The sequence below is a fragment of the Papio anubis genome, chromosome 7, assembly GCF_008728515.1.
Source record: "Papio anubis isolate 15944 chromosome 7, Panubis1.0, whole genome shotgun sequence".
Lineage (NCBI taxonomy): Eukaryota > Metazoa > Chordata > Mammalia > Primates > Cercopithecidae > Papio > Papio anubis.
Genome location: NC_044982.1, coordinates 117012381 through 117037966, shown reverse-complemented (window position 1 = coordinate 117037966; position 25586 = coordinate 117012381). Strand labels below are relative to the sequence as shown.

The 25586-nt window shown below is 40.0% G+C and overlaps 1 protein-coding gene across 10 annotated transcripts in view; it reads right to left on the bottom strand.

The window, feature by feature from the left end:
• MYO9A (myosin IXA) overlaps positions 1 to 25586 on the bottom strand; it is a 301131-nt gene that overhangs the window by 253681 nt on the left and 21864 nt on the right. The window contains exon 1 of one of the 10 annotated variants that reach the window (XM_031669216.1): positions 957 to 998. The exons of the other annotated variants lie outside the window; for them this stretch is intronic. The gene's annotated coding sequence lies outside the window, so the exon portion shown is untranslated. Of the gene's footprint in view, positions 1 to 956; positions 999 to 25586 lie in introns of those variants that run through there. 10 annotated transcript variants of the gene reach the window in all.

The window sequence follows — 25586 nt, the reverse complement described above, 5'->3', positions numbered from 1 at the left end:
TTATGATGAGGATATATAAAAGGCCAAAATGGATATGAAAAATAAACTCAACATCTGTGGTAGATCATTGTTCAAAAATATTCACTTCTTACTTATCCTTATGTGCATTGAAGACATATACTTCTGCAACCATGAATTTGGGCTACACCACAACTGAGTTTAAGGAGTAGGTCAGCAGACATGACATAAACTGGTCTTGAAATATGCTTGAACAACCGAATATGCCTTCTTGCACTTGTGTTACCACCAAGAAAAGAATATGCCCCATCTGGCCTACTGGTGCACATAAGAAGATGAGATACACAAAGCAGAGCTGTCCCAGCTGACCCACAAATCCATAACCAAGAAACAAATACTTGTGTACCACTGGAGATTTTCAGGTTAAGCAGTAATAGTTGACTAATATAGGCCATGTGTGGTGGCTCACACCTGTAATCCCAGCACTTTGGGAAGCCGAAGCGGGGGGATCACAAGGTCAAGAGATCGAGATCATCCTGGCCAACATGGTGAAACCCTGCCTCTACTTAAATTACAAAAATTAGTTGGGCGTGGTGCTGCGTGCCTCTAGTCCCAGTCACTCAGGAGGCTGAGGCAGGAAAATCGCTTGAACCCACGAGGCGGAGGCTGCAGTGAGCTGAGATCACACCACTGCACTCCAGCCTGGCGACAGAGTGAGAATTGGTCTCAAAAAAAAAAGAAGAAAGAAAAAAGCCAGATAAAAAAGTACATACTAAATTATCCCATTTATATGAAGTCCACAGACAACATAAATCTATGCATATAGACACCAGAAGCATGGTTTCCTTAGAGGAGAGGAAGTTATATAGGCAGGGCACAAAAGGAAGGCCTTACAAAGTTTTATAAACATTCTGTATCTTAATCTAGATGGTGGATAACCGGTATATACATATGTAAGAAATTTTTAACTGTAAATACTGAAGATTTATGCACTTTACTTTATGTTACATGAGAACTGCTTGAACCCGGGAGGCAGAGGTTGCAGTGAGCTGGGATTGCGCCGTTGCTCTCCAGCCTGGGCAACAAACAGCGAAACTCCGTCTCAAAAAAAAGAAAAAGAAATTAGTTATTTGTGGTAAAAAGGAATTTGAGGGGAAAAATATAAAAGAGATTGGTTATTTGAAGTTAAACTGGTATTCCATACAATAAATGTATTATTATATACATTATATATTACAGTATATAATCATATATTAATATATCATATATAGGTAATTATTAGTAATATTGATAATTATATATTATATAATTATGTAATATAATCTTATGATATAATCTATTAACTATATTCATTAAATAAATTTATATTATATTTAATTTAATATACTTATTAAATATATTGATATTAATACTATATAAATTAAGATTGTCTCAAAATTACATTTTACCATAATCACTAAATACCTGGGAAAAGTACAAATATTAGCATCTGGTTTAAAAATTATTCCCAATATTAATTAATTTTATTTTATTTTATTTTTGAGACAGAGTCTCACTCTGTTGCCCAGGCTGGAGTGCAGTGGCACGGTATCAGCTCACTGTAACCTCCACCTCCCGGGTTCAAGTGATTCTCCCGCCTCAGCCTCCCGAGCAGCTGGGATTACAGGCGCCTGCCAACACCTGGCTAATTTTCTGTATTTTTAGTAGAAACGGGGTTTCACCATGTTGACCAAGCTGGTCTCAAATTCCTGACCTCATGATCCGCCCGCCTTGGCCTCCCAAAGCTCTGCGATTACAGGCGTGAGCCACCGCACCCAGCCCCCAATATTTATTTTTAAAATATTACACTATTTTAACAGTTTCAAAATAAACTAACCTTTTGCCCTTCTACTGGGACGCCACATGGAGACTAGACTATAACCAAAACATGTACTTTAAATAACTTAAAATCCCTCCCTCCACAAGACATATTTCTATTGTTTGCAAAATGAGATTTTATTTTCTTGATAAAACAGTGTAATATAAAGAACTTAGAAAGCTTCTGTGCTTTTATGCATTTAAATAATACAATTCCAGAAGCTTCAAATGTTTACTCATTCTATTAAAAATCTCTTAAGGCTATAAAAAAAACCTTCATATTGTTTTACTCTGCAAATTTTCTACTCTGTAGAAACCCCCTCAAGTTTACTCATAAGTACAACACAAAGCACAGTTTAACAGAATAACTAAAAACCTTAGAATTCTTAGTGAAAAGACATTAAAACTACAATTATAAATGATTTTCTTTTCTAAGTCATTTATTCTGAAATTTCCTTTTACTAGTTTAACATATTTGCCTATAGGACTATCAAATCACCCTTCGATAGTCCTTACAGAAAAAAAGAAACAGCTTTCTCACTAGGCTTCCATTCTCAACATAAAGATATTAAGTAAGCAAGCATCTAGTGACTCCTATGAGATAAAGAATGTCCTACACCTCAGTAGTATTTCTCTGAAATTCTGTAATATTTATTTTACCATTTTTTTTAAAAAAAAAGCTCCTCTTGGCCGGGCGCGGTGGCTCAAGCCTGTAATCCCAGCACTTTGGGAGGCCGAGATGGGCGGATCACGAGGTCAGGAGATCGAGACCATCCTGGCGAACACGGTGAAACCCCGTCTTTACTAAAAAATACAAAAAACTAGCCGGGCGAGGCGGCGGGCGCCTGTAGCCCCAGCTACTGGGGAGGCTGAGGCAGGAGAATGGCGTAAACCTGGGGGGCGGAGCTTGCAGTGAGCTGAGATCCGGCCCGGCCACCACAGCCGGGCAGGGGGGAAAAAACAACTCCCCTACAAAAAAAAAAAAAAAAAAAAAAAGCTCCTCTTTATTGAGAATATATAGTTGGACACTGTGCTGTGTGCTTAATATGTATTACTTCATTTAACAAGAAATATGTGATACTATACCCATTTCTAGATTTAAAATACTAAAGCCACAGATGTGATGTTCCCAAGATACTACAACTACTACGTTGATGATTACAAACTAGATCCCAATTTCTCTTTTTTTCTTCCTTTTTGGGACAGGGTCTCATTCTGTTGCCCATGGCTCACTGCAGCCTCGATCTTCCTGGCTCAAGCCATCCCCCCTCCTCAGCCCCCCAGGTAGCTGGGACTACAAGTGAGAGCCACCACGCCCGGTTAATTTTTTAATTTTTATTACTTTTTGTTTTTTTGCAGAGACAGGGTCTCCCTATGTTGCCCAGACTAGTCTTGAAGCCCTGGGATCAAGTGATCCTCCCACCTTGGCCCCACAAAGTGCTGGGATTACAGGTGTGAGCCACCAAACCCAGCCATATCCCAATTTCTTTACCAATATGCTACTCTTAGCACAAATAAGAGCCATGACAATAATTAATGATAATGAATAATAACTGCATCAAACACTCTCAGAGCATTTACTATATGTTTTAATCATTCCATCCTCATAACAACCCTAAGGAAAGGCACACTATTATGTCTTGTTTTACACAGCAAGAAACTGAAGTACATAGACTTTGCCACTTGTCTAAGGTTGCCGGCCAGTACATGGTAGAGCCAGGATGTGGACATCAGCAGTTCAGCCCTAGAATCTGGGCTTTAAACCACTATGCCACTTTGCCTTTCACAAACTGCCTTATACTGCCTCATAGCTGATAAGGTACATATCACATCTCCTTTATGAACTCACAAGTTCTTAGGTAGCAAAGACCAAGACTTCTAACCTAATCAGCATTAGACTTTTGCCACCACAGGGGCCGGTAAATAATAAAAAGAAACTAGAAGGTGCACGAGGTCCTGGAAAGCTTCTTTTTAGTAGTGACTCTTGAGGTTAACCTTGCCACTGAACTCTACAATTGTATATGTAATTGTTTAGTATATATTTGATAGTCTCCCCTACTAGTATATAGGCTTGTTAAGGGTAGAATATTTCTTTGTCTTTCCATCTGCTACACAACATTCAAAAATTAATAAAAATTCAAAAAATGTTTGTTGAATAAACATGTGAAACTCTATTACAGAGGGTTATACTTCACAATCCCTACTATCAACAGAATCAATACACGATCTCTAGATAAAAGAGATTCACAGCAATTAAGTAATTTGTGGTAAACCACTTATAAGGTTATGGAAGCAGACAGGAGAATAGAGAAAGATAGTGATAGAAGGTAGAAACATATATTACTTAAGCCCAACAGTAAATATAGGAGCAAAGTAAAGTTAAACGGTGACTCTTTTTTCTTCTTTAATTTGCATACTCACGAATTTTTATCCCTTCATTTTCTTTCAGAATACCCTTCAGTTGAGTACCTCTTTTGACTTTCAATTAGAATCTAGGAAGGGCGAGGGGGCCAGGTGTGGTGGCTCATGCCTGTAATCCCAGCACTTTGGGAGGCCGAGGCAGGTGGAATGCCTGAGCTCAGGAGTTCGCGACCAGCCTAGGCAACACGGTGAAACCCTGTCTCTACTAAATATACAAAAAAAAAAAAAAAATTAGCTGGGCATGGCGGCATGTGCCCGTAGTCCCAGCTACTCAGGAGGCTGAGGCAGGAGAACTGCTTGAACCCAGGAGGTGGAGGTTACAGTGAGCCGAGATATCACCACTGCACTCCAGCCTGGGCAACAGAGCAACACTACATCTCAAAATAAAAAGAATGGAGGTAGACCTGGAGAGGTGGCTCATGCCTGTAATCCCGGCACTTTCGGAGGCTGAGGCAGGTGGATCACCTAAGGCCAGGAGTTCGAGACCAGCCTGGCCAACATGGTGAAACCCCATCCCTACTAAAACTACAAAAAAAAAAAAAAAATAGCCAGACATGGTGGCACATGCCTGTAGTCCCAGCTACTCAGGAGGCTGAGGCAGGAGAATCACTTGAACCAGAAGGCAGAGGTTGCAATGAGCAGAGACTGTGCCATTGTACTCCGGTCTGGGCAACAGATTGAGACTCTGTCTTAAAAAAAAAAAAAAAAAAAAGAATGAGGGGCAGGCCTCAATCTATGGGTTGGTCCACTTATAAGCTCTACAAATATCCGCACATTTTGGAGGCCTTGTTGACAAGACAGATATACTCAATGACACAACAAAATACTGAGACTTAGGCAGGAGAATTGCTTGAACCCGGGAGGTGGAAGCTGCAGTGAACCAAAACCGCGCCACTGTACTCCAGCTGCGCGATAAAGTAAGATTCCATCTCAAAAATGAAAAAAAGACACAGTGATCAACGGAACAGAATAGAGAACCCAGAAACAAAGCCACATACCTACAATCAACTGATCTTCAATAAAGTTGACAATAATAAACACTGGAGAGATGACACCCTATTCAATAAGTGCTGCTGGAAATACTGGCTAGCCATATGCAAAAAATAAAACTGGACACCTACCTCTCACCATACACAAAAATTAACTCAAGATGGATTAAACACTTAAATGTAAGACCTCAAACTATAGAAGTCCTAGGAGGAAACTAGAAAAAAACTCATCTGAACATTGGCCTAGGCAAAGAATTTATGACTAAGACTTCAAAAACAGCTGCAATAAAACCAAAAATTGACAATCAGGGCTTAAACTAAAGAACTTCTACATAGCAAAATAAAAATATCCACAGAGTAAACAGACAACCTACAAAATGGTAGAAAATATATGCAAACTATGCATCTGACAGAAGACTAACATCTAGAATCTATAAGGAACTTAAATCAACAAGAAAAAACAAAACCATCTAATTAAAAGGTGGGCAAAGGACATGAACAGGTACTTCTCAAAAGGTGACATACAAGCAGCCAACAAACATATGAAAAAAAAAGGCTCAGCATCACTAATCATCAGGGAAGTGCAAATGAAAACCACAGAGATACCATCTCAAACCAGTCAGAATGGCTATTATTAAAAAGTCAAAAAATAACAGATGTTGGCGAGGATGCGGAAAAAAGGGAACACTTACACATTTGGTAGAAATATAAATTAGGGCCAGAAGCAGTGGCTCAAGCCTGTAATCCCAGCACTTTGGGAGGCCAAGGTAGGTGGATCACTTGAGATCAGGAGTTCAAGATCAGCTTGGTCAACATGGTGAAACCCCGTCTCTACTAAAAATACAACAATTAGCCAGGCATAGTAGCACATGGCTATAATCCCAGGTTACAGAGGCAGGTTACAGAGGAGGCTGAGGCAGGAAAATCGCTTAAGCCCAGGAGGCAGAGGCTGCAGTGAGCCATGATCCCACCACTACACTCCAGCCTGGGCGACAGAGCAAGACTCCATTTCAAAAAAAAAACAAAAATAAAAAAGAAATGTCAGTTAGTTCAACCCTTATGGTAAACAGTATGGATATTTCCCAAAGAACTAAAAATTAAACTACCATTTGACCCAGCAATCCCACTACTATCTACCCAAAGGAAATTAAAGTTTTCTATCAAAAAGATACCTGCTTAGCCAGGTGTGGTGGTATATGCCTGTAGTCCCAGCTATTCGGGAGGCTGGGGTGGGAGGATCACTTGAGCTCAGGAGATAGAGAGGCTGCAGGGAGCCAAAATCATGCCACTGCACTCCAGCCTGGGGTGACAGAGTGAAACCCCATGTCAAAAAAAAAAAAAAAAAAAGTAGTATATATAACATACATAAAAGAGAAAAAAATACCTACACTTTTTTTTTTCTTTTGAAACAGTCTCGCTCTGTTGCCCAGGCTGGAGTGCAGTAGTATAATCTCGGCTCACTGCAAGCTCCACCTCCCAGGTTCATGCCATTCTCCTGCTCCAGCCTCCCGGGTAGCTGGGACTACAGACGCCCGCCACCACACCTGGCTAATTTTTTGTATTTTTAGTAGAGATGGGGTTTCACCATGTTAGCCAAGATGGTCTCCATCTCCTGACCTCGTGATCTACCCACCTCGGCCTCCCAAAGTGCTGGGATTACAGGCGTGAGCCACAGCGCCCAGCCAAAAGATACCTACACTCTTATGTTTATCACAGCACTATTCAAAATAGCAAAATTATGGAATCAATCATCAATCTAAGTGCCCATCAATGGCAGATTGAGTAAAGAAAATGTGATACATATACACCATAGAATATTACACTACCATAAAAAATAATGAAATCATCTCCTTTGCAGCAATATGAATGCAGCTGGAGGCCATTATCCTAAGTGAATCAATGCAGAAACAAAATGAAATACCAAATATTCTGACTTTTAAGTGCGAGCTAAACAGTGAGTATAGATGGACATAAGGATGAAACACTGGGGACTCCAAGGAGTGTGGGAAGGGAAGGGGAGGAGGGAAAGGCTGAAAAACTACCTGTTGGGTATTATGTTCATTATTCGGGTGATGGGTTCAATAGAAACCCAAACTCCAGCACTACACAATATACCCTTATAAGGAACCCGCACATATACACCCTGAATCTAAAATTTAAAAAAAAAGAAAAGACACCTTCACTCATATGTTTATTACAGCACTAGTCACAAATAGCGTTGTTCACAAGTCATGGTCTCAACTGAAGTGTCCATCATGGACATTATTATTCTCTTACCTCCCTATAAGTAGACATATTTCCCTTTAAGACCAGTCATGGTTAGTAATCAATTCTTACTGAATCATCCTCTAATAATATGAACATAATTTAGGACAGTCTGGAGATGTTAACAATTTGTTCCCACAGCTGAAACTTAGCCATTACTTATCACCTTTCAAGTGTGACCGTCCATTACTACATTAATACATTCACCTCTAAATATCATTAAGACTCAGATCAGCAACTTGTGTAACATTTGCCCCAAATACTTAAAAATCATTCACTTGGCTCCTGTAATAAAAATGGATCAGAAGAGGTCATTATTTCAACCAACTACCACCACAATTGTCAGGGTCCATGGAACATCAAAAAATTACAACAAAATAATACCATCTTGCAACAGCCATTATATCCAGGCATACCCCTGCTCTTTGTTCCATAGAGTCAACATATAACTCTTATTCACATCTCAAGGAATCTAACTTAAAATATATTCCATGGATGACCTCCTAAAAACTGAAAGAAATTTAGATTTAAAAAAGCCACACTTTGACTGAACAAACAAATACATACCTATAGCCGAGGTTAGCTGTTTAACAACGGTTCAACGTGGCAATGATTTTATAGCAAAAGTCCCTGGGGAGTTATAAAAACAGAAACCTAGCACTGATACACAGTAATCTTCTGATACAAAGTAATTTGATATACAGTAATTTGGACAACTCTTACAGACAGAATTGAGGTATCTACTAACAGAAAGGAAACAAAAGGAAAGGCCACCAATGATAAGTATTATGTAAATATGGTAGGTATCACAGCCTAATAAAATTAAAAGACTCTCCACAAATTTCTGAAAAAACAGAAGTAGCTGTGTGACCTGGGACAAGTTATTTAACTTCAAATATTATTCACTGGGATTTAATCATGGTCTACTTCTGGGGTCCACAAACTTATTCTCTACAAAGGGCCAGACTAAGTATTTTAGATTTTACAGGTCATATGGTCTGTGTCCCAACTACTCAACTCTTCTTTTGCAGAATTAAAGAAGCTATAAACAAAAATTTACCCTCACATCGCCTGCCTTTTACACATAAAAACTGAAGTCTAGAAAAAAATTAACTGATGGAAATTTAGATTTGACTAGGCAACTATGTGATAATAATAATAATAAATTAACCATGCTTTCAGTGGAAATGAGAAAACCAAGGCTTAAGTCATCTCAGATTCCATCAAATTTGTTCATGCTATTAAAAACTTACTAGAATACCACCTTTTCAACCTGTACTAAACAAGAAACTAATAAAATGAAATACTGAAAGTTCTTTCAGTTAGAATGTAAAAAGTCACAAGGGAGAATCACTCCACTATATTAAAAAGAAAAAGCTAAACTATAAAATCCAAATTTTAAAACTCAGAGAGCTGAGAATACAAAGAAGTCTGAAAAAAAAAAAAAAACAAAAAAAAAACCCACAACCATTCCAGAAAGGGAAAAGCCCTTTCTAGGCTAACAGACAAGTGACTACTTTCAACTCTGAGATCACGGTGAACACAGGAATGAATAATCCTATAGACTGATACAGGAATGAATAATCCTATAGACTGACCAAATTCCAAAGAAACCCCACAAGTAAAGTTAATCAAAACAAACTAAAAATTCTTCCCCATGGAGCTTTAATAGAGTATACATCAATGTGCACTAATCTAGGGGTAGACTAGGAGGGCAAAGTGAGATGATCTGCAGGGTAGAAAGTCAAGTGCAGTGCTAAAGCAGAGAGATCCCTGGAAATTAGCTATACTTAAATTTCAAGATCTATTGTAGAGTGAAGACAGAATCCTCCCTTAAAACACTTAAAACCAAAATTAACTACAGTTGTAGCTCAGCCCATACATAACTCAATTCCATGTCAGAATTAATATTTTAGTCCCTAACCTTTGATCTGTCTGAGGAATTAGCATGTCTTTTCTCAGGAAGAAGCAGTTAGGAATTTCATTTTCACTGCTTTTTTTTTTTTTCTTGAGACAGAGTTTTGCTCTTGTTGCCCACGCTGGAGTGCAATGACGCGATCTCGGCTCACTGCAACCTCTGCCTCCCAGGTTCAAGCAATTCTCCTCCCTCAGCCTACCAAGTAGCTGGGATTACAGGCGTGTGCCACCACGCCCAGCTAATTTTGTATTTAGTACAGACAGGGTTTCACCATGTTGGTCAGGTTGGTCTCAGACTCCTGACCTCAAGTGATCCACCCGCCTCGGCTTCCCGAAGTGCTGAGATTACAGGCATGAGCTACCACGCCCAGCCTTCATTGCTCTTTTTACATTTAATATTCATATATAATAAAAATTACAGGATAGTCAAAGAGTCGTGAAAATGTGACTTACAGGAAAGAGAAAAAAGCCAAAACTAACCCACAGATGATGCAGATTGGAATGAGCAAAGACTTTAAAATGAATCTTATAAAAACATTAAGATATTATTATGTATAATCTTATAGAGAGAAAAATATTGATTAAATATATTTTGTCAGAGAAGAAGAAATTTTGGGGAAAAAAGAGCCAAATGGAAATTCTCAAATTAAAAAACATAATATTTGAAAAGTTCACTAAATAGATTTAATAACAGATGAGACATAGAAAAGATCCATGAATTCAGAGAGATCAGCACAAACTATCCAAATTAAAACAAAGGCGGCCAGGCACAGTGATTCACGCCTGTAATCCCAGCACTTCAGGAGGCCGAGACAGGACAACTGCTTGAGTCCAGGAGTTCAATAACAGCCTGGGCAATATAGCAAGACCCTGTCCCTACAAAAAAAAATTTATAATGAAAATAATAATAAAGTAAGAAATACTAAAGTAATTTCTTCAGACTGAAGGAAAATAATCTCAGATAGAAGTCTAGATCTGCAAGAAGGAATGAAGAGTACTAGAAAATACTGTGAACAAGACAGCTATGTCTACTGTTACTACTTCTATTCAACACTGTACCAGAGGTAACAGCAAGTGCCATAAAGCAATAAAAAGAACTGAAGGCATGAAGATTGGAGGAAGAATTAAAACTATCTTTATGGGCCAGGAGTGGTGGCTTATATCTGTAATCCCAGCACTTTGGGAGGCTAAGGTGGGCGGATCACTTGAGGTCAGGAGTTTGAGACCAGCCTGGCCAACACAGCAAAATCCCATCTCTACTAAAAATGCCATAAATTAGCCAGGCATGGTGCCATGTGTCTGTAATACCAGCTACTAGGGCGGCTGAGGCAGGAGAATCGCTTAAACCTGGGAGGCAGAGGTTGCAGTGAGCTGAGATCATGCCACTGCACTCCAGCATGGGGGCCAGAGCGAGACTCTGTCACAAAAAAAGAAAAAAAAAATTTTTTATTCTCAGATAATCAGACTTTATATACAGAGTATCCAAAGGAATAGACAAACTAGTAAAACTAATCATTGAATTTGGCAAGTTCAAAAGATATAAGTTCAATCTACACAAATCAAGTATATTTCTAAATACTCCATGAAAGAATGGAAAATGACATTTTAAAAATAATACCATTTATAATTTAATCAAAAAACAAACACTCAGCAATAAAATTAACCAGAATACGTGAAAAATCTCTAATGTGAAAACTATGAAACTTTGCTAAAAGAAATTAAAATCTCAATGAATGCAGATATACCATGTTCAAGAAGAGGAAGACTCAGTATTACTAAGATGTGAATTTCCCAAAACTCATCTATAGATTCAACACAATCCCAATCAAAATCCCAGCAAAGTTACTTGGTGAATACTGACAAACTTACATCGTTTACATGGAAAAGTAAAAGACCAAGAATAGGCAACATAATATTGAAGGAGAAAAACAAGGTCAGACACTACAAGATTTTTCAAGCTTACCATAAAACTACAGTATATCAAGACTCACAAAACAATGCACAAATAGATCAGTGAAACAGAAAAGAGAGTCCAGAAATAGACCCACACAAATACAGTCAATTGATCTTTGACAATGAAACAAAAGCAAGTCAATGGAAAAAGGGTAGTCTTTTCAACAGATGGTGCTCGAAAAACTAGACAGCTACATGAAAAAAAAAAAAAAAAAACTAAACACAGATCTTACACCTTTCACCAAAAATTAACTCAAAATGGATCGCATATCTGAGTGTACAACACAAAACTATCAAGCTCCTATAAGACAGCACGGGGGAAAATCTTGGTAAACTTAGGCTTGGTGATGACAGTACAGGAGAAAATCTTGGTAATCTTAGACTTGGCAATGACATTTTAGATACAACACCAAAAGCACAAACCATAAGAGAAATAATTGATAAGCTGGACTTCATTAAAAATAAAAACTTCTGCTCTGCAAAAGGCACTGTTAAGAGAATGAAAAGACAAGCCACAGACTCACAGAAAATCTTTGCAAAACACATATGTGATAAAGGACTAGTATTCAAAATATACCTTAAAGACGCCAGGCGCCATGGCTCACATCTGTAATCCCAGCACTTTGGGAGGCAGAATTGGGTGGATCATTTGAGGTCAGGAGTTCAAGACCAGCCTGGCCAACATGCTGAAACTCCATCTCTACCAAAAATACAAAAATTAGCCAAGTGTGGTGGTGCATGCCTGTAATTCTAGCTATTCGGGAGGCTGAGGCAGGAGAATCACTTGAACTGGGGTGGCAGGGGCAGGGGCAGACAGAGGTTGCAGTGAGCCAAGATCATGCCATTGAACTCCAGCCTGGGCGACAGAGTGAGACTCTGTCTCAAAGAAAAAAAAAACAATTATATATATATACACATATATACACACACACACACACACACACACACACACACACACCCCTTCAATAACTCCTAAAACACAATAATAAGGAAATGAATAACCCAATTAAAATGGGCAAAGTGGGAAATATAAACAGACATCCCACCAAAGAAGATATACAGACAACAAATAACTAAATGAAGATACTCAAAATCTTATGTCATTAGGGAATTGAAAATCAAAACCACGATGAGATAGCACTACACATCTATTAGAATGGCAAAATTCTGAAACAATCACAAAACCAAATGCTGGTTAGAATGTGGAATTACAGGAACTCTCATTCATTGCTGGTGGGGATGCAAAATAGTACACTCACGTTTCAAGACAGTTTGGCAGTTCTTACAAAACTAAACATACTTTTGCCATATAATCTATCAACCATGCTCCCTGGTATTTACCCAAATGAGCTGAAAATTCACATCAATACAGGGTTTGGCAAGGTGGCTCATGCCTGTAATCCCAGCACTTTGGAAGGCTGAGATGGGAGGAACGCTTGAGCCCAGGAGTTCGAGACCAGCCTGGGCAATGTGATGAGACCTCCTTCTCTACAAAAAAATAAAATTATCCAGGCATGGTCGTACATGCCTGTGGTCCTAGCTACTCAGGAGGCTGCAGTGAAAGGATCCCTTGAGTCAGAAAGATAGAGGCTATAGTGAGCCCAGATCATACCACTGCACCCCAGCCTGTGAGATACTGTCTCAAAAGGCAAGACAAACAAAAATTACATCCACCCAAAAACCTGCAGACAGAAGTCAGACACAGTGGCACATGGCAACAGTCCTCACTATTCAGGAGGCTGAGGTGGGAGAATTGCTTGAGCCCAGGAGTTTGGGGCCAGCCTGGGCAACATGGTGAGAAACTGTTGCTAAAAATTAAAAAAATAGTAACTTTAAAAACCTGCACATGGATGCTTACGGTAGCTTTATTTCTGATTGTCAGAAACTGAAAGCCACCAAGACATCCTTCAAAAGGTGAATAAACAAACTCTAGTATCCATACAACAGAATATATTTCAGCAATAAAGACAAAAGAGCTATCAAACCACAAAAAGATAGAGGAATCTTAAATATACATTGCTAAGTAAATCCAAAAAGCCTATGTACTGTATGATTCCAACTGCGACATTCTGGGAAAGGCAAAACTATGGCAACAGCAAAAAGACAGTGGTTGAAAAGGGTGGTGGGAGGTGAAGGGATGAAAAGGTAAAGCATGAGAGATTTTTAAGGCAGTGAAACTATTTTCTATGATACTGTAATGGTACAGACATGTCATACACAACTGTCAAAACCCACAGGATGTAGGACACAAAGAATGAATCCTAATGTAAACTACAGACTTCAAATAATAATGATGGATTAATAAGGCTTATCAACTGCAACAAATGGATCTCACTTAACCAAGATGCTAAACAACAGGGAAAACTGGGGGGGCAGGGGGAGGAGCAAGGTGATATCTGCAAACTGCTATTTTCTGCTGCATTTCACTGTAAACCTAAAACTACTCTAAAAATAAGCACTATTAAAAATAAAATAAAAATTTTAAATTTTAAAAAAAGTATCAATTAAAACAAATTTTTAGTTGCTTACAAAGTCATCAACCTGTATACTATAAAATTTTGACATTTTATTGTAAATTAAAACTTAATTTTTTAAAATGTAATACTCAACAGTCTATCTTAGGCCTTCTATCTGAAGATGAATACACTAGGAAGCGAACACTATGGAAAACCAACACTACTGTGAAGGGTACAAAAGGAAAAGATGGGTGATGTGGAATGTGTCCTAATCCGTATGTCTTGATCTCTCTTAAGAGGATCTACATTAATGTTTCTAGTTGGCTATTATTAGGTTTTATACAACATTTAAAATGTAGGCTTCAGAATCTGAAGAGGAATTTCAAAATGTTTTATAAACCTTTAAGAGTAAACAGCCTCAGCATAAATTAACACTGGAGATAGATTTTTACCTGTAAGTATTTCTGCACCTGTAAGGAATTTTAAATCACTCAATAGTGATTGATCAGGCAAGGAACAAGTATTACCTGCTGATTCTTAGTTTGTCTGTAATGCCATCCCTACAAAGACTGTATTTCCATTGCACCCTCCTTTTATTACTCAGCTGATTACACTCCAAAACACATACACACTCCCTGGTGTAGATGCTGACACCTTAATTCACATTATATAATTCATATAATAGTGAAGTTGTAATACAGAATCCAACAGCATCCATTATATCAGAATATAGAAGAAAACTGGTCTGAGATGTGCTATTATGATATAAATCAACTAACAATATACCAATCAATAAACTAACCATGCTTTTTTTTTTTTTTTTTTTGGTAAATGTGGGTATTTTAATTTTCCTTGATAAGGACAAATACGGCCATGAGAAGTTTCTTTGGGGGTTTCATAATCTGCCACTTACAGAGAGTGGGAAGTTATGCAGCACTTAGCCTAGGAGAGAAGTGTCCACTAACCTATGAAGACTGTCTCCACAGCTCAAGGAGACAATAAGGGCCAGAAAGCGTTAATACCAGTCACCCCAAAAATGTGAAGATCCCCCCAGTAAGCTACTTTAAAAATGTAAAAAGTGAGGTCTAAATTGTGAAATTATACTTTGGAGGGTTTTTGGTTTTATTTTTTTAAGTTCAAGGGTACATGTGCAGGTTTCTTACACAGGTTAACTCACATCACAGGGGTCTGTCGTACAGATTATTTCATCACCCAGGTATTAAGCCTAGTACCCATTAGTTATTTTTCTTGATTCTCTCCCTGCTCCCACCCTCCACCTCATCAATTAGCTTCCACTTATGAGTAAGAACATGCAGTATTTGGTTTTCTGTTCCCACATTAGTTTACTATGAATAATGGCCTCCAGCTTCATCCATGTTCCTGCAAAGAAAATGATCTTGTTCTTTTGGATGGTGTATATATACACCACATTTCCTTTAGCCACTGATGGGCTACCACTGATGGGCATTTAGGTTGATTCCACATCCTTGTTATCATGAATAGTGCTGCAATGAATACACTCGCATGTGCACATGTCTTATTAGCATAGAATGATTTATATTCCTTTGGGTATACACCCAGTAATGAGATTGCTGGGTTGAATGGTAGTTCTTTTTAGGTCATTGAGGAATGACCACACTGCTCTCTACAATGGTTGAACTAATTTATACTTCCACCAATTCTGTATACGTGTTCCTTTTTGTCTGCAACCCCGTCAGCATCTGTTATTTTTGACTTTTTAATAGTAGTCATTCTGACTGGTGCGAGATGGTATCTCATTGTGGTCTGATTTGCATTTCTCTAATTATCAGCGATGTTGAGTGTTTTTCCATATGCTTGTTGGCCACAGGTATGTCTTCATTTGAAAAGTATGTGTTCATGTCCCTTACCCACTTTTTAGTGAGTCTTCCTCTTGTAAATTTAAATTCTTTATAGGTACTAGACATTTGATCTTTGTCAGATGCACAGCTTGCAAAACTTTTCTTCCATTCTGTAGACTAATAGTTTCTTTTGCTGTGCAGAAGCTTTTTAGTCAATTTGTCTAAGCTCTCTGATTTGTCAATTTTTGCTTCTGTTGCAATTGCTTTTGGTGTTTTCGTCATAAAATCTTTGCCCATTCCTGAGTCCAAAATGGTAGTGCCTAGGTTGTCTTCCATGGTTTTTATAGTTTCAGGTTTTAGAGACTTCAATCCATCTTGAGTTAATTTTAGTACACGGTGAAAGGAAGGTATCCAGTTTCAATCTTCTTTATACAGCTAGCCAGTTATCCCAGCACCACTTATTGAGTAGGGAATCCTTTGCCCATTGCTTGTTTTTGTCAGCTTTGTTGAAGGTCAGATGGTTATGAGTGTGCCTTATTTCTGAGCCCTCTGTTCCATTGGTCTATGTGTCTGTTTTTGTCCCAGTACCATGCTGTTTTGTTTCCCGTAGCCCCTTGTAGTATAGTTTGAAGTCTGGTAGATGCCTCCAACTTTGTTGTTTTTGCTTAGGATTGCCTTGACTATTTGGGCTCTTTTTCGGTTCCATATCAATTTTTAAATATTTTTTTTTCTAGACCTATGAAGAATGTCATTGGTAGTTCGATAGGAATAGCACTGAATCTATAAACTGCTTTGTGTAGTATGGCCATTTTAACAAAACTGATTCTTCCTATGAATGTGGAATGTTTCTATTAGTTCGTGTCATCACTGATTTCTTTGAGCAGCGTTTTCTAGTTCTCCTTGTAGGTATCTTTCTCCTCCCTGGTTAGCTGTATTCCTAGGTATTTTGTTCCTTTTGTGATGATTGTGAATGGCATTTGTGTTCCTAATTTGGTTCTTGGCTTCTTCACTGTTGGTGTATTGGAATGCTAGTGATTTCTGTACGTTGGTTTTATATCCTGAGACTTTGCTGATGTTATCAGGTTAAGGAGCTTTTGGGCCAAGATTATGAGGTTTTCTAAATATAGTCATGTCATCTGCCAAGGACACGGACAGGCACATGGACAGGGATATTTTGACTTCCTCTCTTCCTCTTTAAATGCCCTTTATTTCTTTCCCTTGCCTGATTCCTCCGGCCAGGACTTTCAATACTCTGTTGAATTAGGCGGTGATGGAGGGCATCCTTGTCTTGTGTCAGATTAAGACAAATGCTTCCAGTTTTGGCCCATTCAGTATGATGTTGGCTATGGGTCTGTCTTATTATTTTGAGGTATATTCCTTCAATACCTCGTTTATTGAGAGTTTTTAACATGAAAGGCTGTTGAATTTTATCAAAAGCCTTTTCTGCATCTATTGATATAATCACGTGGTTTTTTAGTTGTTTATGTGATGAATCACATTTACTGATTTGCATATGTTGAACCAACCTTGTATCCCAGGGATAAAAGCCTACTTGATCATGGTGGATAAGTTTTTTGACATGCTGCTGGATTTTGTTTGCCAGTATTCTGTTAAGGATTTTTGCACTGATATTCATCAAGCATGCTGGCCTGAAATTTTTGTTGTTGTTTCTCTGCTAGGTTTTGATAACAGGATGATGCTGGCCTCACAGAATGAGTTAGGGAGGAGTCCCTCCTCCTCAATTTTCAGGAATAGTTTCAGTAGGAACAGTACCAGCTCTTCTTTGTATATCTGGTAGAATTCGGCTTTGAATCCATCTGGTCTTGGGCTTTTTTGCTCGAAGGACTATTTATTACTGATTCAATTTCAGAACTCATTATTGATCTGTTCAGAGGTCCAATTTCTTACTGGTTCAGTCTTAGGAGGGTATATCTAGAAATTTATACATTTCTTCTAGATTTTCTAGTTTCTGTATGCAGAGGTGTTCATAACAGTCTGATGATTATTCCTATTTCTGTGAGGTCAGTGGTAATAGCCCCTCTGTTGTTTCTAATTGTGTTTATTTGGATCTTCTCTCTTTTCTTATTAGTCTAGCAGGCAATCTATTTTATTAATTTTTTCAAAAAACCACATCCTAAATTCACTGATGTTTTGAATGGTTTTTCGTGTCTCAATCTCCTTCTGTTCAGCTTTGATTTTGGTTATTTCTTGTATTCTGCAAGTTTGGGGGTTGGTTTGCTCTTGGTTTTCTAGTTCTTTTAGTTGTGATATTAAGTTGTTAAATTGAGATCTTTTTAACTTTTTGATGTGGGCACTTAGTGCTATAAATTTTCCTCTTTACACTGCATTAGCTGTGTTCCAGAGATTCTGGTATATTCTACCTTCGGTCTCATTAGTTTCAAAGAACTTGGTTTCTGCCTTAATTTCATGATTTACCCAAAAGTCAGAAGAAAGTTGTTTAATTTCCGTGTAATTGTATGGTTTTGAGCAATTTTCTTAGATGTGATTTCTAATTTTATTGAGCTGTAGCCCAAAAGAGTGGTTGCTACGATTTCAGTTCTTTTGCATTTGCAGAGAAACATGTCAAATTGTGTGGTCAATTTTAGAGTATGTGCCATGTGGTGATGAGAAGAATGTATATTCTGTTGTTTTGGGGTGGAGAGTTCTGTAGATGTCTATCAGGTCCATCTGATCCAGTGCTGAGTTCAGGTCCTGAATATCTGTTAATTTTCTGCCTTGATGATCTTTCTAATACTGTCAGTGGGGTGTTAAACTCTCCCACTATTATGGTGTAGGAGTCTACGTCTCTTTGAAGGTCTCTAAGAACTTGCCTTATGAATCTGGGTGCTCCTGTGTTGAGTGCATATATATTTAGGATAGTTAATTCTCTTGTTGAAATGAACCCTTTACTACCATGTAATGCCCTTCTTTGTCTTTCTTCAACTTTGTTGGTTTAAATTGTTTTGTTTGAAATTTGGATTGCAACCCTTGCTTTTTTGTTTTCCATTTATTTGCTTGGTAATTTTTCTCCATCCCTCTATTTTGAGCCCATGGGTGTCACTGCATAGGAGATGCACTACACACCTCTGTGCCTATTAATTGGAGCATTTAGCCTGTTTATGTTTAAGGTTAGTACTGGTAAGTGTGGATTTGATACTGACATCATGATGTTACCTGGTTGTTATGCAGACGTGTGTGGCTGCTTTATAGTGTCACTGGTTTGAGTACTTAAGTGTGTTTTTGTAGTGGCTGACAACAGTCTTTCCATATTTAGTGCTTCCTTCAGGAGCTCTTGTAAGACAGGTCTGAGGGTATCAAATTTCCTCAGCAACTGCATGTTTGAAAAGGATTTTATTTCCCCTATGCTATGAAGTTTAGTTTGGCTGGATAAGAAATTCTTGGTTGGAATTTTTCTTTAAGAATCTTGAATATTTACTCCCAGTCTCTTCCGGCTTGCAGGGTTTCTGCTGAGAGGTCCACTGTTAGTCTGATGGGCTTCCCTTTGTAGTTCTCATGAATGAGATCCTGAAATATGTTTTCCAAGTTGCTTCCATTCTCCCCAACTCTTTCAGGGACACCAATGAGTCAGGTATCACGGATTTGGTCTCTACATAATCCTGTATTTCTTGGAGGTTTTGTTTGTTCATTTTCATTCTTTTTTCCATATTCCTGTCTGACTGTCTTATTTCAGAAAGCCAGTCTTCAAGCTCTGAGATTCTTTCCTCAGCTTGACCTATTCTGCTATTAATACCTACAGGTGGCCGGGCGCGGTGGCTCACGCCTGTAATCCCAGCACTTTGGGAGGCCAAGGCAGGTGAATCATAAGGTCAAGAGATCGAGACCAGCCTGGCCAACATGGTAAAACTCTGTCTCTACTAAAAATACCAACATTAGCTGGGCATGATGGCACAGGCCTGTAGCCCCAGCTTCTCAGGAAGCTGAGGCAGGAGAATCGTTTCAACCCAGTAGGCGGATGTTGCAGTGAGCCAAGATTGAGCCACTGCACTCCAGCCTGGCGACAGAGTGAGATTCTGCCAGAGTGAGATTCTATCTTTAAAAAAATTTAAAAATAGGCTGGGAGCGGTGACTCAAGCCTGTAATCCCAGCACCTTGCGAGACCGAGACGGGCGGATCACTAGGTCAGGAGATCGAGACCATCCTGGCTAACCCGGTGAAACCCCGTCTTTACTAAAAAATACAAAAAACTAGCTGGGCGAGGTGGCGGGCGCCTGTAGTCCCAGCTACTGGGGAGGCGGAGGCAGGAGAATAGCGTAAACCCGGGAGGCGGAGCTTGCAGTGAGCTGAGATCCGGCCACTGCACTCCAGCCTGGGCGACAGAGCGAGACTCCGTCTCAAAAAAATAAATAAAATAAAATAAAAAATTAAAAAATTAAAAATAAAAATCTGCAGCTGCATTATGAAATTCTTGTAGCATGTTTATCAGCTCAATCGGGTTGGTTACATGCTTTTCTATACCAGCTATTTCATCTGTCAGCTCCTGTATTATTTTGCTGTGATTCTTAGCTTCCTTGGATTGGGTTTCAACGCACTCCTGCATCTCTATGATCTTCGTTCCTATCCATTGTCTGAATTCTATTTCTGTCACTTCACCCATCTCAGCCTAGTTCAGAACCCTTGCTGGAAAGCTAGTGTGGTTGTCTGGAGAAAAGAAGGCACTCTGGCTTTTTAAGTTATCAGGGTTCTTACGCTGGTTCTTTCTCATCTTTGCGGGCAGATGTTCCTTCAGTCTTTGAAGATGCTGTCCTTTGAACGGGTTTTTTTTTTTTCTTTCATCCTATTTGATGATCTTGAGGGTTTGACTGTGGTATATAAGGTGGGTTCAGTCAACTGGCTTCATTTCTGGAAGATTTTAGGTGGCCAAGGTTCAGCTCCTAACTCCTGGATTACATGCTCTAAATCTCGGGGACTGGTATTGGGATCCTATTTTGTTCTCTGGCTTCTCAATGTTAGGAACCCACTGTACTGGGGGTAGAAGGGTGTCAAGGTGCCCCTGGACTACTGGTCACTAGACTCCGGTGGGTGGTGCCAAAGAGTTTTGTAGGGCAGTGGCAGTGGGATCTGCCCTCGTTTCTATGTGCCAGTGGCAGCACAGTGGGGTGCACACTTGTCAGCTGTGGCAGTGTGCTAGCAGATGCCAGGGTGTCAGCCTCAGTGTGGGCGTTTGTAGCAGTGGTAGAGGCAGCAAGGCTTAAGCAGGCCCCACTGGCAACTATGCATGTGGTCACAGTGGTGGTGGTGTTAGCACGGGTAGTGCTCGTAGGGGCAAGTCTGTGTGCACACTCTGTGCACATTTACAAAGGCAGGGGTGGCCACTCACAGGGGAAGGGTTCATTGTTCTCTGTGCCTAGTTTCACTCCAGGAGCAAGGGGGTGGGGCACTGGCAGCGCAGGGCTGAAAGGACCTGTGCCCACCAAGACACTGACTACAATTACAGTACAACCAGGGGAAGCAAGGCAGAGTGCACTCACACTGGCAGCAGTGGCAGAGGGTAGTGTGCACATGCACATGTGCTGGCGAGGCAAGAGAAAGCAAGATCCGCCTGTGCACACACACCAGCAAAGTGATGTGCGTGGTGGGGGGCCTGTGGTCAGGGAGGGGGGGGGGGGGGAAGGGGGAAGGGGGGGGGGGGGGGGGGGAGGCAGGCTGGTGCATATTCACAGGGGCTATTCTTTTTTTTTTTTTTCAGATGGAGTTTCGCACTTGTTGCCCAGGCTGGAGTGCAATGGCGCGATCTCAGCTCACCACAACCTCCGCCTCCCAGGTTCAAGCGATATTCCTGCCTCAGCCTCCCAAGTAGCTGGGGTTACAGGCATACATCACATGCCCGGCTAATTTTGTATTTTTAGTAGAGACGGGGTTTCTTCATGTTTGCCAGGTTGGTCTCAAACTCCCGACCTCAGGTGATCCGCCCACCTTGGCCTCCCAAAGTGTTGGGATTACAGGCATGAGCTACCGCCCCGGCCCACAGGGGCTATTCTACTGGAGCTCTCTGCATTAAAGTGTAGTCAGGTCAGCCAGCCCAGGAGCTATGATGCAGGTCCTCAGGGTACCCAAGGCTTCACAGCAAGCAGGCGCAACCAGGCTGGGTCCCCAGGAGAGGCCAGCGGACCAAAGCACGCTCAGGTTGATGGACAAGACTGCCCTGCAGAGTTCAGGTCTGACTTCCTCTAGGGCTAAAGTCTCCTATGGGAGCAAGTCGAGCCTAGGGTGATGGGCATCCCTGGCCATGCTCCACTACAGACACTCCTGCACCAAACCCTCTGTGCTCTGCACTGACTGGAGTGCTGCCTCTATCACTTCTCAAGTGTGCTTGAGAATCAAGCAGCTCTCCCTGCCAACTCAAGTGTCCCTGATGGTTGAGGGAGCTCCTCCTGCCAGGATTCCGAGGTTTGTGGTAAGAGCAGATTGTTCCTTGCCAGTTCAACTCACCCGTTTCCCTGGAGTCACAAGTCCCGGTGCATAGTAGCCCTGTGCAGGGTTCCCAGGTTCCTCCCACTTCATCCCAACATCTGTGTCTTCCCTCTGTCTACTCTCAGTGCCTTCCCTCCGAAGATCTGTTAGGAGTGTGCCAGTTGTCCCAGTCCCTCAGTGGCAGCCATTCCAGCTGGCTGTGTCTAGTCAGCCATCTTGCCCACCTTCCTCCTTTCTTTCTTATATTTTTTTCCATTATGCCTTTCTCTAGAGAAAATTTACCTTCTATTCTTTTCTGCTGTTTGGGTTTATACTACTGTTGTTATGTACTGAACTGTGCTGTTCTCCCAAAATTTGTATGTTAAAGCCCTAATCTGCAATGTGAGTGTATTTGGAGATAGGATCTTTAAAGAAGTAATGAAGTTAAATGAGGTCATAAGGAAAAGTCCTACTCCAATAGGATGGGTGTCCTTATAACAAGAGATGCCAGGGATGTGTGCACTACAAAAAAAGGTCACGGAAGGATACAGCAAACAGCAGCTACCTGCAAGCCAAAAAAAAGAGGTTCCAGGAGAAACCAAACCTGACAACACCTTCATGTTGGACTTTAGTCACCAGAAGTGTAGGAAAATAAATTTCTGTTTTTTAAGCCACTCAATCTGTGGTATTTTGTTATGGCAGCCCCAGCAAATTAATACAACGGTACAGAAATCTTTGGCACACGATTATTAATATGTTCAACTTGACACTGTTTTATAATAAACTCTATAGAATACTAACTGGTTTTCTGTCATTGCCCAAAAAGTGCAATAGCCTCTGGGCCTACTGTCATAGGTCAATGCCCTCTGTGCCTATTTTGCCTTTCTTTTTCTAATAGTGCTTCAAATATTCTACTAGAGTTCCTTTCTCTTCCATCTCCATCTCCTCCTCTGTGATCATCTCTGATCTCTGCTCTTAGTACCTACCGTTGTCAGAGGTCTACTTTCCAACACATTATCAAATTTATAATCTTGCCACTGTGACATACGCACCCTCACTTGCCACTGTGACATACGCACCCTCACCTCCCTCGACTCACTCCTTTACCAGCTGTTTCATGTATACTTCTCAGCCTTGCTAATATTGACATTAGGCATTAAGAACCAACAACCAAAAAGAGCGCTATAGTCAGTAAAAAAAAAAAAAAAAAAAATGCTAGTTTCTGCTGATTATCTTATTGCTCTTACCAGTAATATTTTGTTCTAACTAATGGAGACATTCCCTGAGTTTGGAAAACTCAAATGTTACTCTACTGAAAAACACTGCTCTTCAAATACTATCTAAATACAGTCCAGCTAACCCACCATCAACAAAATATATGCCAGGGTTGATTTTTCTACTTACATGTATGTCTATGCTCATTTATCCACAGTCATCCAGTCTCCCTTCTCTGGTCAATGATGTATACTTTTGCAACAATACAACATTCCAAAGGCAAGAGTATGATCAGAAAACAGAGTATCCCTTATGAACTCAATCAAGAATAAATCCTGAAATCTTGTTCTCACTAGAATGGGACACTGGACAACTAAGTTAACACTTCAAAATACTCATTAAATGTTGTCTTATTACCTCAAGACTCAAAAAAATGTAGAAAAATAATGGTTTGGGTTTTTGTTTTGACATAGGGTCTCACTTTGTTACGACTAGAGTGCAATGTCTTGATCACAGCTCATCACAGCCTCAACCTCCTGGGCTCAAGCAATCCTTCCACCTCAGCCACCCTAGTAGCTAAGACTACAGGCACACAACACCACACCTGGCTAATTTTTTAAATTTTTTGTAGAGACAGAGTTTCACTATGTTGCCCAGGCTGGTCTTGAACTCCTGAGCTCAAGTGATCCTCCCACCTCAGCCTCCCAAAGTGCTAGGATTACAGGCATGAGCCACTGTGCCTGGCATGATGGGTCATTTTTATTCCTTCAAGAACCTTATGAGCTGGGCCACAGTGGCTCACACTTGTAATCCCAGCACTCTGGGAAAGGAAGGGAGGAGGATCACTTGAGGCCAGGAGTACAAGGCCAGTCTGGGCAATATAGTAAGACTTCGTCTCTACAAAAAATTTTAAAAATTAGCTGGGTGTGGTGACATAACTGCTATGGTCCTAGCCTTTCAGGAGGCTGAGGTAAGAGGAAAGCTTGAGCCCCAAAAGCAAAGGCTATAGTGAGCCATGATCTCACTACTGCACTCTAGCTTGGACAACAGTGTGAGACCCCTCTCAAACACAAAAGCAAAAAAACACCAACTTATCAACAGCAATGTTGTCATACCACTTACTAAAAAGTTCAAACTTAAGTTTTCCTGGGTTTTGGTCCTTTTTAAGAGGTGTCATATTCACTCTGTATCAAAAACTGTATTGTGCCAACGGCTTTAAGCGAGATAGTAAACAGTCTCACCTCTATTTTGTTAAGCTGTGAGATAACAATGCTATATTAATAACTTATTAAGACTAAGTATACATGAATTGAAATTACTTTTATGTAAAATAAAAGTGCAAATTAATAATTATGTACTGCGGCCGGGCGCGGTGGCTCAAGCCTGTAATCCCAGCACTTTGGGAGGCCGAGACGGGCGAATCACGAGGTCGGGAGATCGAGACCATCCTGGCTAACACGGTGAAACCCCGTCTCTACTAAAAAAATACAAAAAACTAGCCGGGCGAGGTGGCGGGCGCCTGTAGTCCCAGCTACTCGGGAGGCTGAGGCAGGAGAATGGCGTGAACCCGGGAGGCGGAGCTTGCAGTGAGCTGAGATCCGGCCACTGCACTCCAGCCTGGGCGACAGAGCGAGACTCCGTCTCAAAAAAAAAAATAATAATAATAATAATAATAATAATTATGTACTGCATGCTCATTAGAATTAGATAGATAGCAAGTCACAAATTACTAATTAGCCCACTGGTAAAAATTTCAGCTATTCTGAAGTTTTAGAGAAATCCTAAAAATTCAAGTTTTCCTATGAACTGAAATTTCAGCTCTTTAAGTTTCTCTACTAAGCTTTAGAAGTTTTACTCTGGATTAATTATTTCTATAACATACTAACTTTATATCTTTTTAAACAGAGTATATTAAACATACCATGCATTTCTTAAAAATTTAGATTGCACAACAAATGTTAATTTTGATATGATACAGTAATATTTATTAAAAACTACTGATATAAACAAGGTTGTCTGTCCCTATCAATATTCCCCGATTGCTTTACTTTTACAGACAAGTGTTTCATTCTATCAGCCTAACAACCTATAAATGTCCCTGTTCTCATTTACTGCTTCTATACTATGTAAGCTTAGAAACCAAATTCTTACTTGAATTATCTGAAATAAAGCTAGCCCCTAAATAAAAGCCTGAGGGACTCTCATATAAGTATAGAAATGTTAAACATATTTTCATAATCTCCATTAACCATTTAAAGACTCTGGGGTTTTTTGCAATGTAATCTGAAAATAAACACGCACTTTGTAGTCACACAGTGAGGGGT